This window comes from Lagopus leucura, unplaced genomic scaffold, assembly GCF_019238085.1.
Source record: "Lagopus leucura isolate 7727_CA_CO unplaced genomic scaffold, USGS_WTPT01 Super-Scaffold_100004, whole genome shotgun sequence".
NCBI lineage: Eukaryota > Metazoa > Chordata > Aves > Galliformes > Phasianidae > Lagopus > Lagopus leucura.
This window is the reverse complement of record NW_024962264.1, coordinates 50,639,890-50,652,382: the sequence shown is the minus strand read 5'-3', so window position 1 is coordinate 50,652,382 and position 12,493 is coordinate 50,639,890. Positions and strand designations below refer to the sequence as shown.

General features: G+C 33.6%; 1 long non-coding RNA gene across 1 annotated transcript; it reads left to right on the top strand.

The window, feature by feature from the left end:
• The first annotated feature begins 3,187 nt into the window (after positions 1-3,187).
• LOC122180458 lies at positions 3,188-5,948 on the top strand. Its single transcript, XR_006179087.1, has 3 exons — positions 3,188-3,226; positions 4,286-4,347; positions 5,072-5,948. It is a non-coding gene; the product is annotated as an uncharacterized LOC122180458 (long non-coding RNA).
• The last annotated feature ends 6,545 nt before the right edge of the window (positions 5,949-12,493 follow it).

The window sequence follows — 12,493 nt, the reverse complement described above, 5'->3', positions numbered from 1 at the left end:
GGAAGCTTTGAAATTATTATATCAAGAATGCATGTAGATCTTAAAAAACTATGATTGAGTGCAACAGTATCAATTTAAAAAGGAAATACCATTCTGTTCATTAGGGAAATAAAACTGAATTTTCTGATGCAATAATGAATGCATTGCTTCTTCACTGACAAATTTTGCAGTTGATGTAGTTGATGGTTATCTGCAAAGATAGGTGGCATCATAGATGTGTCTCTTTTCCAGTAATACATTTTTATTGCTCTCTTCGCTAACATTCCTAACAAATGTAGCAAATAAATTGTCAATTCATTATTTAGTAGTAATTTAATAACTGACAGATAAACTGACAATATGTTGATTAACTCATTTACATATAACAATTTAAGTGCAATTTTAGATTTTCTTATTAAATTTAAGGAAGAAGTATTATTTCCTAAGTGACTAGTTTTACTTAAAAAGAAAATACATACACGATCTTATCATAGTTCTAATCATGAACTTGTTTCATTTAGTACACTGAGCACTTGAGAATACAGATTGACCAAATGTCTTTTTATTCATTTATTTCTCTTATGAATCTTAGTTTCCTCTCCATTCCGTTTACTCACTGTATTTTCCATTTTGCCCTTCCACTTCTGTTCAAGTTCCTTGTTTTCTGTCAGCAGGCCAGAGCAATTATATTGAACAGTTTCTGATCAGAAGAAGTGACTAATCATAAGAAGAGGTGGATTTAGTTGCTTAAAAGAGGCACTGAGGATATTCTGCATTACCATCAGGTACCACTCCAAGGTTTCCAATGGCCTATCAAAGCAGTGAGGATCTCTCATATTGAGGCATCTCAAATGAAACTAGATGCTTATTTTTAAGCAACTAAATTATTAATTAATTATTATTCAGAGATGACAGAATTTCAAGTGCTTATTTTTTTCCCCTGAAATTCTTGAAAACCTACACAGTTATTACAATGCAATTCCCTTTTAAACTAAAAATTCTATGCTTGCAAACAGTTGTTTTTGTTTTGAAAGGACACTCTTGTTCTACCTTGACTAGTACTAATATTCCATTCCTATGAACTGTTTTGACAAATCAGAGCCTAGATAAGAAATCGTATGAGTAAGCTGTAGACAGTGATAGGACAAGGGGGAATGGTTATACACTCGAGGAGGGAAGGTTTAGATTGGATGTTGGGGGAAGTTCTTTGTGGAAAGAGTGGTGAGGTGCTGGAACAGGCTGCCCAGAGATGTTATGGATGCCCTGTCTCTGGAGCTGTTCAAGGCCAGGTTGGGTGGGCCTCTGGGCAACCTGGTCTACTACCAGATTTGGAGGTTAGTCCACAGTTGATGTTAGCTAATTGGAATTTGATGATTCTCTGGGCCTCTGCCAACACAAGCCATACTAGCTTCTTTCTTGGACATTTTCTTCCACTAAAATAGTCAGGAATTCCATTCCCATTTTTGTTTTTGTGTCCAGCCTTTTTTATGCATCTAGTCATTTCCTTGGTCAGCCAAATACTTGATGTACAAGAGACTCAGGCTCATTTTGTGTATCTTACACGATTCTGAATTTCAACCAAAAATCCTGCCATTAAACCCAAAAAATTATTTTTACCCAAGCAAAGTTTCTAAAAATAGATTTGAATGTGTTGCTTTTTTTTTGTTGTTCGTTGGTTGGTTCTTTTATGTTTTAGATCTCATGCTAGTTATAAACCTTAGGTACTTTTTCAGGATGACTATTTTCTTAGAATAGTAAATATGACATTCACTTGTGCTCCAGGTCCAGAAGATCCATAAATCTTATCAGTTTTGTTTCCTTTCTTTACTTCAAGAATAATATGATAATAATTAAAATTCAGTGTCACTTACTTTTACTCTCTAGATTTACTTGTAGTTGCTCCTTAATTTTTCCCACTTTTGTTTAGAGGATATACATATGTAGCCCAAAAAGTAATGCCTCCTAAATCTTGTAAATATTTTTATTAAGTAAATATTCACGATCATTGTAAAATCACTGTTTTTTCTGACATTTCGCTACCTGGAATAACTTTGGATCCTTGTGCGCTTTCCATAAATTGTCTCTTCCCTTGTACAAAATTCTAGTTTATTTTTTCCAATTTACATTCTCTTTTTTGAAACGTATTTCATTGTCTTTCTTTTCTGGTAAAGCTTTTTTTAATAACTTTCCCAGGTCCTCTTTGATTTGAGATTAACTGATTATTTTTACAACAGAAAAGTAATTCAATTGCACTCCTCCAAACAGAAAAGTGTGATCTTTTAACATCATCTGATCACTGGTGTCATCTTTCTTTCATAACATGCTATTTCTGTTTTTCTTAAGATATAGATATTAAATACAGAGTTTACAAAGCAAAGTAATTAGTTCTTTGGCCAGCGAATAAACACAAAAAACCCCACTCTTTACAAGGTAAATAGATGTTAAATTAGATATATTTTCATCATAGAGTAAATATTTAACTCAAGAATAGTGATTAGAACTTGTACGTTCTATGAATGCTTACCTATTTTTTTTTATTCTCTGTCCTTTGAACTGATAACTGTTGCTAGTCACACTGAATTAGTTAATTATCACACACACATGTTTCTGTTTAAACACATTCGCTTTCAAGGGAATTGTGAAAGAAATATTCTTATGCTACTGTATTGATTGGTGAGCTATTAAGGTTCCAATTCAAGAAACATCTGCTAGTTACTCAGCCTCAGGTGTCTTGCTTGATTAAGTATTAATTCTTAAATTGATGCCAGATTCTCATTAACGCTCACATGAATAAAGATAGAGACTAACTGTATTAGTTCTCTAAAACAACTCCTTAAATGAGTAATAGCTGCTTTGTTTTCATGAGATAGAGTCTTATGTAGTTCTGGAAAAATGAAGGGATACATTAGGAAGTATACCTGAATCAGTATAGTGGTAACAAAGACGTGAAATTCATAACTTCAACTTCTTAATCTCTGTCTGACTAGATCTGTAGACAGCATAAGAGATTGGTACAATGTATGTGTAGGGGAACTGCTGGATCACAGCCTGAACCTCTGATTGACCACTGGAGGCAAGCACTGAATCAGCCATGGGAGCACAGGTGAAGGCAATTCACCTGTGTGATCGGAAGGGGTGGAGCCTGGCTCCACCCCTCCTAGACCCCATTTAAGGGCTGACTGCCACTGAGAAAGGATCTCTCTCTAGAGGTTGTTTCTTGTGGAGTTTCTTGTGAGCTTACAGCCTGGTGAGTAGTTTCCACTTCTCTCTGGTTATCATTTCCATCATGATAATCTTACTACCCTAACTTCTTTGTATACTTATCAATCATCCAATGCTTTACAACATCTGTATACTAATTGATTTTACAGTATTACTTTTGAAGACTGCAAGAACTAAATGTGTTTTGCAATTGAGAAACGTGTTCTCTACATGATGCTGAGATAAAGAATAGCTTGTTTTTATATAATCATATTTGGATGTTAGAGATCTAGTTCCAGATAATTTTGGGAAAACTGTCTCTGTTCTTGAATTCAGATGATAGACGATAGAATGTCTTAGTCTTTCTTTAAAAGATCTTTAATTCAGTCCTCCATACCTACACCCCCATGTTTAAAAAGAGAAGAAAAAGCAAAATCAATTAACACTTCAATTTTAGGTACTTTGATTTTATGTACTATGTAAAAAGCTCATGGATTAACAGAGAAACAGGTGTTACGTTGTTTTTCAGACAGAACAATTTAAGTATTAAATTTTATTTTAATAATAAATACTGCTAAAAGACAGTTTTGCAAAGCAGAATTGGTGATTTTTGGTGATCAGTTCAAAGCTATAACTTCAAAATTATGCTTGTTTTCTGTCAACAATGTAAATATTCAAATTATTTCAAACAGTAATGATGTGACAAATTAGATATCAAACGTTTGACAGTAACAGAAATGCGAAGTCATGGCCTGAAACAGTGATTTAATACCTGGTAGAAAGGCAGGACCAACTCAGGAGCTCAGGTGCACGCAGTGCAGCTGTGTGACCAGAAGAGGTGGAGATAGGATCCACCTCTTCCTAGATCTCATTTAAGGGCTGGCAGTAAAGGTAAGGGTATCTTGTAGAAGGTCCCTGTGTACTTGAGGCCTTCTAGGAGTGAGAAGGCTTTTCTGTTGTCTTTTCCCCACTTTGTTTCTGCTTCTACAGACCACATCTTTACTTGCTGTAGTCTAGGATTTTGCCACCCTACTCTTGTTGTGCTTTCCATCACACTATAGCATTACAGTAACACAACTGTTTTTTCTGATTTTTTTTTTTAAAGTAACAAGCACAAGAAAAATATGGAATGCCTGAATGTGGGAGCCTACTTTTCTTTTCTGAAAGGTAAGCCATGAGTTGATTTTTCTATGTGACTACTGCATTACAATTATATGAAAAAATACTGAAAATATTACAATTAAATCAATACCCTTTCTCTTAGCTAATGAACTGTTAAAGACTGGGGAAGGCAAAAACGCACAAACAGAAAAATAACCTCAATGCTTAATTCATCTTTGTTTTATCTATATTATTTTTCTTAACAGCTATGGAAATGTCATTTGGATAAAATTCTTCTCAATTTAAGTAGCAATACATTTACAAAACTTGCTTTTATTTTTAATGGTAATATAAAAGTACTCACCTGCAAAGAAAATGCAGTTAATCTTACTGAATTAATGTAAATTTATTCAATACCTAATCTGTTATCTATAAGGGTAGGCCTTTTTTATTCAAAGAAGTAAAAATATAAATGAATGTAATAAGGCATTATTTCATTTATTCTATCATTTTCAATATACTTATTGTTTCCTGAAACTGTAATATTAAAATTGAACCAACTGACCAGAAATGCTCTTGTGTACTCAACTTTTCAGTTAAGAAAAAGAGTATATTGTTGTTGTGCTTCTTCAGTTTGGTTTGTGTCAGAAGAATTACGGTAATACAAATTGGCTGAAGAAACTAATGTCAGTTCTTTCTTCTCTGCCCAGTAACAATGACAGTTAAGTTTAAATCTTTGTTTAAATGTTTACTAGTAACATCATATTCACAAGCTGGTTTTCATTGGTAGGTTTCTGCTCTGCTGTTTTATCAAGTCCGTACATACAGAGATCTGTAGATTGATGTTTCCTCTCTTTAGTCTGAGAAATTAAGGTGAAGATGAAGACTTAAGGGAAATGGAGGCTTCTTAGGACTAGACAGGCAAAATACCAGTCTAAGAAGACGGGACTGATTTAATACAGAAGTTACATAACTTAATAAATATGCATCTTTATGAATGCTAATCTCTTGCAATCAATGTTATCAGTCATCTCACTGTATCCAAAAGTGTGATTGATCTAACTGGTGGGTGTGTGTGTGTCACACATACACAGAGCTTACTTCATGGGTTGTAGCTCCTGTCAGGAAATATCTAGCTTATCAAACATGGAATCTTACATCAGAAATGTGAAATACTTGCTGCACATATTGTGGCCTCCACAGAGTACTTGGGAATATCTGCTCTGTAACACCTGGAACGCCTTCTGTGATTTTGTGATCATTAGATTTTTGACACTTCTCATTACGCATTTAGCAGTTTCTGCACTTCCTTAAATGTGTTTCCACAGAGGTGCTGCTGATGTGATTGGTAGGCTTAAGTAGAACCGACTGTGTCTTCTCACAGAAGCAATCCATGCAGCCCCCTAGTGCCAACACCTTGCCCCCAGACTCCCAAAGCAGTATTATATCAGGCAGTCTTAGTGCAGCAACAGCTGTTTTTACAGAAAGATAAGTGCATTTGAAAACTGGAAGCATCTTTAGAAACTTTTACAAAGTGTTTACTAATGCCATTAATAATGTCAGTATCTTGTCACTGATAAAATCTTTTGTATGTTGGTTAAGGTTTCTAGTAGTAATCGAGAGTAACTTGAGCAGAAAATGATGACGTGAAGTACAAGAGTCTTAAAAGAGATAATAGGGAACTTCTTTGATTTAAGAAGGAAAAAGTATGCAAAAATATTTCTTCTTTGTCAAAGATATTCTTTGATTTTCAAAAATGTCTAATTCTTTCCAATCATTAGCAAACTTGTGCAACATTTATTCTACCTTATTGCTGAGTTTCAAAATTCCTTGGGCCTCATGAAACAGATAGGATAGCACAGGTAACAAAACACATGCAACAATCTGCTTTACAGAAACTTCCTAGGAGTCTTCTACCTTTCCTGCTGTTAAAGATTATGAAAAGTCTGAATTTCTGAGCTTCATAGTTATTTGGAAGAAAATGGCAGTTGCTAAAGTGTTTTTAAAGTTTCTTCATGCTAAGATGTTTTGTTTTGAGCACATGAAAAATATAATTCATGTAATTCCCTAATAAGGTTTCATTACAATTACTGGAAGACAATGTTAAGTGTTAAGATTTCAATAAAAATAGTGTGAGTAATGTGACAGAATTAAAGTTGTCTGGAAAAACACCTCACAATTGACTTCTTTAAAGTTGTAGCATAATAAGTATATAAATAAAGCAGTGCAAATAGTTGCAAATACTTTACAGTCACTTTGTTATTTTTCTTATTATCAGCCATGTGGAATTCAGTATGCTTTGAAGACAAAAATGGTTATTTAAAAAATTCACTTTAATGTCTATCAGAAAAAGCTTGAGAGAGGAAGGATGGGTGGAGCAAAGTAAGGACTGAGTGGAAAATATTTTCATGAATATTTCTTATTCCAGAGAAATTTAAATATCCCTTATTCAATGAAAAAAATTAAGTATTCTTATTTCCTACTTTTCAAAAACAAAAGTCAGGTTCACTCAGTATTTCTGCATCTTAAGCTTGTCTAATGATATATTCCATCTCTGATCAGCACCGTACTTATAGTTTACTAAAGTACCTGTGAAGACTGAGAACCTAATAGCAATTTGTTATTACTAATGGATCCTTTTATCTACTTTTCACTCCATTTTATACAATCTAGGATGTTCGTCTAATATAAAATGTTGATGAGTCAGTGAAATGCTTGCATTCAGTGTGCTGACCCAAAGATAAAGGGTTGAGGCAAAGAATATTCAAGGGTTTACAGATCAAACTCCAAACTTGTGAGTGTAGGATGAAATCTGTAACCGTTATTTAGAGTGACTGTGTGTTTAATCCTTACAGTGACCAATAATTAAGAGTCTTAATGGATTTTTTCACTTTTTTTAAGCAGCCAGTTTGCAGCTCCTCCCATCCAGACCAAATCTCACTTTGTGTATTGATGTATCTTCCACTTGACTGCATGATAATGTTTATCGTTACAGTAGAGATTTATGGTTAGAAATCTACCTTAATTCTTATTTACAGTAAATTAAAACAATCTCCACTAGACTAGTGGCTGAAACACTTACCCAACATACACTCCAATGCTTATTGAATCTCTGTACAACTTTATGAGATGGGTTGAACTTATTTCTGAAGACTATTTATTAGTTCTCCAGACAAATTAAAGGACCTTGATAATTGTAAGTCCAATTTATGTTTTAATGTGGCTCCATTAGGGACTTTTATGGCTATAATATCATTACTGGTGTACATTTATTTAATACAAACAGTGGCTATCAATTAAAATGAGATTGAAGTGGAGCTTGGGGCAAATAAATTTTCCTTTTAGTATGCATCTGTAACGAGATTGTATGAGGATATAGGTGCATTGTAATGGCTTATTCTTTGAAGTTAAATGGATCCAAATCTGGGACCGTTTCTGCCTGCATTAAAGAAGTTCTAGCATAATACAATTCTGGAAGCATCTGAACTGTTCCTTTGAGAGATCACTTACACAAGCATAATCTCCAGGGATATGGGACCTCAACATCAGTTCTAAGAAATTCCTTTTCTCTCTATGAGCCAAGGGGGGGGGGGGGGGGCGGCTAGCTTCCCAAATGCCATGGATATCTCCTGCTGCTTACCTTGCCAGCTTATGGATGTTACCACTGCATGAAAAATCTACAAAATATTTCACTTAATTCACTTAAGTGAAGGAAGTTGAAGAGAGGTACAGGAAGAAGAGATCTATTTTACAGAAAAAACAAACAGCTAATAAAACTTTCAGATGCAGCTGGAAGATCTTGGCTTGACTTCATCATAAAGACACAATAACTAGAATTTATTAAGAATGCTTTTTCTGATGTATGCTTTAATTTTTGTAGGAATGCCACTTAACAATAGGTGGTAACAACATAATTTTAATCATTTATTTAATCATTTAATCATTTATTCCTACCAAACCTTTTTCCTATTTTTTCCTACAGTGAAAATACTACTTACACAGATTATATCTGAGAAACATTGCAGAAAGGTATTTTGTATTAGATTCCTTTATTCACATTAAATTTGACTTGGAATCTGCTAAACAAAAGATAAACATTAAAAATGACTGTTTGTAAGGATGGACAGTGATAGGACAAGCGGGAATGGTTTTAAACTAAAATAGGGAGGTTTAGGTTAGATTTTAGGAGGAAGTTTTTCACACAGAGTGGTGATGAACTGGAAAGGGTTGCCGAGGAAGGTTGTGGATGCCCCATCCCTTGAGGCATTCAAGACTTGGCTGGGCTAGTGGTTCTGGAAAGCCTGGTCTAGTGGTTGGTGACCCTGCACATAGCAGGGGGGTTGAAACTAGGTGGTTATTGTGGTCCTTTTCAACCTAGTATTTTCTATGATTCTATAAATGTTTTTGCTGAGGGGATGAAATATTTAAATATGAATAACTTATGTTGGACTACTTGTTATTATCTTCACATAATTTCCATATGGCCTTAATTTATTTTAATAAGCTCAATATTTTGATGTAATTTTGTATTACACTACACTGCTACATTTCAAAGTTTGCTATTTGATTTTGTTTCTTCTGAACTCATAGTTTTAATATGTACATCTGTGTTCTCTGCCCTTGTCCCGATAATTCCATATTTAACTCTGTTTTGCTGTAATGACACCTAAAGTAAAATTTACAGAGTTAAAAGTAAAGTCAACATTGATCACAGGACTTGGATACTGAAAATCAAAACATTTGAAGTGTTGAAATAAATGAGGAACTAAGGTAAAATAAGCCAGGAACTGTCCATAATTCTGAGTCTTCATCAAGTTTAGTTCCAAAAATGCATAATTTCAAAGTTCAAAATAGTACCAGTTTGTTGTGAAAGGAGAACTCTTTAGAATGTGAACTTTCCCATTTGTGTGTCTTCATACGAAGAATATGTATTAGCAGTATTAATTTAAAAGCATTTTTAGAAATGCCCTGAGTTATGAGATTTGTGCTCTGAAGTGATCTTGAGGTAACAGTGAAAAGAGTTGTGGGGAAAAATTTAAGTCATAAAGCTTCTAATAATCTGAAGCAAAAGTTATTTTTCATGAATGAGGAATTAGGACCTCTATTACTCTTTAAAATAAAATGCCAAAGTATTTTTAATAAATAGTCACGATTTTCAGTTATATCTGGAAATACATAGATCTGGCTTAGACTGAATACATTATACAATAATGTTGTCCAGTTATTAAAAAATTGAATCTATTATATTTATGCTTAAAAATTACTATGGGATATGTTTATTTTTCATATTAATACAAGAAATTTTCTAGAATGTTCCGCAATCTCCTTATGGACTCCCATTTATCTGTGGTAAGTATTTCTATAAATTACTTCATTATTAGTAATTTTGGTTTTTATTTACAGTTTGTAGAAAGCTATTTCAAGCAAGGTGAAGATCACTTAGGTTTCTAAGCTGTCTAACCAAACTGACTTATTTATATACTTAAATCTTAATATCCTTTGAACACTTGAAACAGAAGTGAAAGTTTTTTTTTTTTTGTCCTTGAGTAAAAATTTTGGGTTAGAAAGAGCCTTACATATGGACTACTGTTCCAGGATAAGATGTCTATTTGCATTTATGCAATTCTTTGCGTTTCCTTTTTGGTTCTGATGCCTAAAGAAATTATGATTAACTAAACCATGAATTACTGATATTAGCTATCTCTAGACATGGATACATGACACTAGGGGAGAAAGAGTCTGGGTAGGATAAAAATAAAAATGCACATTTCATGTTCCTGGTAGAAATTGCATTAATTTAGACCATAATACTAGGAAATCATAAAAATATCTACAATCTTTCAAGCTTCAAACACTCAGTGTGTATACACACAAATGGAGATGGCAAAGAGGATGGAGTCAGGCTGTATTTAGTGTTGCTTGGGGACAGGACAAAAGACAAAAACTGGAATACTGTAGGTATTTCCTGAACATCAGGGAAGATTCTACACTCACGGAGAAATGGCACTTGTTGCTGTATCGCCTGCAGCTTCTCTGGACTACATCTTTCTTGAAGCAGTAAGTCCATCACTCACAGGACAATCTGTTCTAATAACTTACCTCTTTCTGTGAGGCAGTTATCCTTACATCTATTCTAATCTTCCCCTGATGGGACTTGAGGTTGTTTCTTCGCTTCCTATTACTTGTCACCTGAGAAAAGGATGAGACACAGGAGGAAAAAAAAAAAAAACAAACGCATTAGAAATATACAAGAATGGGTGATTGTTAATTAGAGGAATTTTTCTACCTGTGTAGGTGGAGAGAAGCTTATTCCTTTGCTATATCTAATATTGTCTTTGAAATATACTGTGCTTGAGTATGCCTAAGTTTAGAATCGCTTTATATTTCTGAGAAACTGTAAAGCATTTATATACTTGGAATATTGAGTCTTTCTTTACCCTTCCTCTGGAATGTACCTATATAATGGGTGAGAAAGTTAGCAATTCCGTGGTTGCTTGTCCAAGAGTTAATGTGGTGTCTCATTACTGTCAATACAGAACAAATTACTTAGAGAGCCTGAAACACCTTACAAACATTTGAAATGCGACTGAACAATTGTTGTAAGCAAGTTGCAGTCCGGGTTCCTTTCCTCCTGTAGCATTATAAAATCCTACTGTACTTCTCCTTTTACATAAATAAATGACTATTGACAGTCACCTTGAAAATCAGACCATTAAGATTAAACTAATATGTATATAAAATTAATATATCTATAAAATAAGAATTTTTTTATATTAGAATCTGTAGCAGAAAAAATTTTGCTCTAGCAGCCTTTACAGTATAAAACATATTCCAAGAGATCTAGCGTTTTCTTTATTTAAAATGTCGATATGAAAAGATATGTGATACATCGTTTTTGAAGATTGCTTTTGACTAAAAAATCATTGAGACAATTATGTCTGGATCTAGGGAACTAAAGATTTTATATCGTTCTTCATATTTCGGGCTTCAATTGTAAATCTTGGAGAACAGATAACTTCACATTATGAAACTATCTTTTCAGCCTGTTCTTTATAGGTGATCTGTAGATCGCCTATAAATTATTTGGTTTATGTAAGAAATTTTCATTTGTTTATGTTTGAGATAATAGTGTTTTGAAAAATGAAGATTCTTAAAGTTGTTTTTAGGTAGATTTTCTAGGTAGATAGAAATGGTGTTTCTCTGAGAGGGTAAGTTTGTGTCTTACTGATATCCAGAATTTAATATTGAAAGGTATAATTTGTTGAATGATACCACTGTATCAACTGTGAAGATAAATGTTTTCCTGAATTAGGAATGTTATTTTAAATAAATACAGGATTGTTCCATAAAAAGTAAAGGAAACATTAACTGAAGATTCATTAGTCTACATCAAAGTACTGCCGAAAAAGAAAGAATGCAATTAGATAATGCAGCTAGAGTACTTGCAAAGAAGAAAAATAGTCTCAATAATTTCAATAATAGAATTAAAATAATAACATATTTGTTTGTCTTCTGGTTGTTTCTCTGTCTACTCTAGATCTTGAAATCAGGCTGCTGGAGAGAGTAACAGCATAAATTTCTAGCTTCTGTTGTCTTTTGGGAGGAATTTGCTGTTCGTGCTTGTAGTTTCTTCATCCCTCCAGGATTCACTTGAGTCATTTTACATAGTTACTAACACGATTTTATACCCTTCCCTTTCTCTATTGCTCTATAGCTGCATGTTAAATCCAAGTTTACTACATATGGTGCCCTTCTCATGTGTGTACTGTTTCAAAATCAATTTTATCTATCTCAGGTTTACTGTTTTTTAATAAGCCACACATTTGCTGTTTATAACCAGCCTTCAGTGTGAGGCCTGACACATGCCTCTTATCTCATACTGTGATTATCTATACTCCATCTGATATCTTCATTTCTGATAGAATCTGCTAGTGTACCAGGCCTGTATTTCTTAATGTTGTTCTGTTAGTCCTAAATATCTCACTTGATCTAAAATATCTGCTTCTCATACCTACTTAAAGGTATGACTGTATCACATGAGACAAAAAAGTCAAAAAACTAGAACAAATTACTTATAAGCAACTGATCTATTAAAGAAATTGCTGATAAACGCTAATTTTTTAAATTGCTAAACGACCATAAATAGATCAAGTAAAGTTCAGACAGAGAAAGCTTGATAAGCCTCAGACTTGAGGCCTTGCAACACTGGAAC